The sequence below is a fragment of the Octopus bimaculoides genome, chromosome 10 (assembly GCF_001194135.2).
Source record: "Octopus bimaculoides isolate UCB-OBI-ISO-001 chromosome 10, ASM119413v2, whole genome shotgun sequence".
In the NCBI taxonomy this organism is placed as follows: domain Eukaryota; kingdom Metazoa; phylum Mollusca; class Cephalopoda; order Octopoda; family Octopodidae; genus Octopus; species Octopus bimaculoides.
In genome coordinates, this window is record NC_068990.1 from 67,791,864 (window position 1) to 67,794,209 (window position 2,346).

At 32.7% G+C, this 2,346-nt stretch overlaps 1 protein-coding gene across 1 annotated transcript in view; it reads right to left on the minus strand.

Annotated features, from left to right (window-relative positions):
- LOC106883993 (protein lev-9-like) overlaps nucleotides 1-2,346 on the minus strand; it is a 1,203,458-nt gene that overhangs the window by 775,226 nt on the left and 425,886 nt on the right. The window lies entirely within an intron of this gene.

Here is a 2,346-nt window from a genome sequence, read left to right on the forward strand (position 1 = left end):
TATATATATTAAGGCGGTGAGCTGGCAGAATCGTTAGCACCTCGGGTGAAATGCCTAGCAGTAGTTCATCTGCCATTACATTCTGAGCTCGAATTCTGCCGAGGTTGACTTTACCTTTCATCCTTTTAGGGTCAATTAAATAAGTACCGGTTACACACTGGGGTCAATGTAATCAACTTAATCCCTTTGTCTGTCCTCGTTTGTCCCCTTGTGGGCAATAAAGAAAGAAATATATATATATATGCAAAATATAATAGCTCTCCCTCTTTCTCTTGCTCCTCTCTGTCTCTCTCTCTCTTACTCTCTCTCTATATATATGTAAGCATATAAACATATATGTATATATACTGATATATATTCATATATAAATATATATATATATTCATATACACACATACATATATTCATACTCATACACACACACACACACACATGCATATGCACTGAGAAGCATTTGGGCATTTGCTGGAAGCATTGTAGGACATACTAAAATCAAGTGTCATGTAGAAGCAATGACAATGCACAGATAAAACTTTAAAAAAATAAAAATAGCAACCATATTGAAATATTAACTTTAGAAACTTCTAATTATTTCTAATATTTTGAGTTAAAACTTCTTTTCAAAAGCATTAAAGAATAAATATCCATTTTGTTGGTAAATCAAATACCAATTTGCAATATTCCAGTTACCACATATTTTAGAGGCATAGAAATTTAGGGTTGATTACCATGTGCTACAACCTAAATGTCCAAGTATGGCAGCATGTGCATGAAAGAGATTGGATCAAGTATTGTGAAGCATAATTTTCATAGTATCTATTGATACTCACTCGATTCAAACCAGATATATATTGGTGACAGATGGTTTCTGAATAGCCTTGTTATACACAACTTACTGATTTTGTAATCTGTAGCTTTAATGGTAACTACAACATCCTTATTTTTGCCACTAATTTTCTCAAGATGTTTTTGTTTAATTAAAAAAAGCCGATGTGCATGTGTTGAGATGCTCATTCATTCAAATGTTTAGTGACACGAATGATGCTGTCAATGATGTATCACTTGTTGCATTTGACACACTGGATCTAACATAGAATGTACGATGGGGTGCTGAAAAGTCCTTGCTTTTGGGTAAAAGAAAATACAGGAGGATCAGTTAATTATGATGTTATTCAACATACTTCCCTCTCAGATTCATATACTCATTGCAATGATCCTTCAGTTTTTTTTAAACCTTGTATAAGAACTCAGAAGGTTGAGTATCCGATCAGGCCTGTCATGATACTATTAAAGCCAGGAACTTTTCAGCATACATCGTACACACCAGTATGCATTTTTTTTTTCTTTTCTTTTGCTGGGGAGTTATTTCTTTGAAAAATATTCTCAAAGGCAATAACTTAAATATGTGACCTGTATATATAACCTTCCTTTGTGCATAGTTTTGAAAACAACAGTCATTAAACTGCCACTGAAGCAGAGTAGCTTGAGGAAGAAGGAGGAATAGTTTTGTTTCTAAGTTTTGTAGCTCAGAAGACTAACTGGTAATGGTTACTGGCCATCTATTGAAATTGTGTGGCTGAGCAGATTATCTGTTTGGCTGGTATGGTGAGGCTGAAGCAGTAGAAATCGAGACAAATAATGCAATTGGTCAGCAAGTTATCATTTGATTCACTAACCAACTGAGCACGTACTGATGTATAACGAGATACAAAGAAAAATCCTCAGCAACAGTTATTCTCGACACTACTTCACTTACTTGCCCTCCTCTCAGTTTGATGAATTTCGCCATTTATTTCTTTATTCTCATGCAAAAATATAAAACTAAATAACCTTTCTATATAAAATTCACATATCACTACCATCATGTTATTTTTAAGATAACATCTTACTACTAGTCTACAGTTTTCATGTATCACACACCATTGCTCCTATTCTCTCAATGTAGTAAGGGTTTAATACAGTTTTACTGTTTGTAATATTGATAGCGTTTCACTTCATTGTTTTTCTTCAGAAATTATTCTCTTAATTAAAATATACTCAAAATTAATATCATATATAATTTTATTTTTGTTTTTTCTTAAATGTTTCTTTTAAACTATAGTATACTTTACAATGGACACTTTTGACAGAAATATGTGTGGGTGTATGTGTGTGTATACCTTCAGAGATTGCAGAGAACTTTATGTGATCATAAAGAAAATCAGATTTAAGATGGAAGAAGACTAAAATGTATTTTAATCACAAGGGGACTTTGTTTACATTATTTATGAACTTCAACATTGCCAGGAAATAACTGCTAGCATTTCTCTGTGTGTCTATATCTATCTATCTATCTATCTATCTATA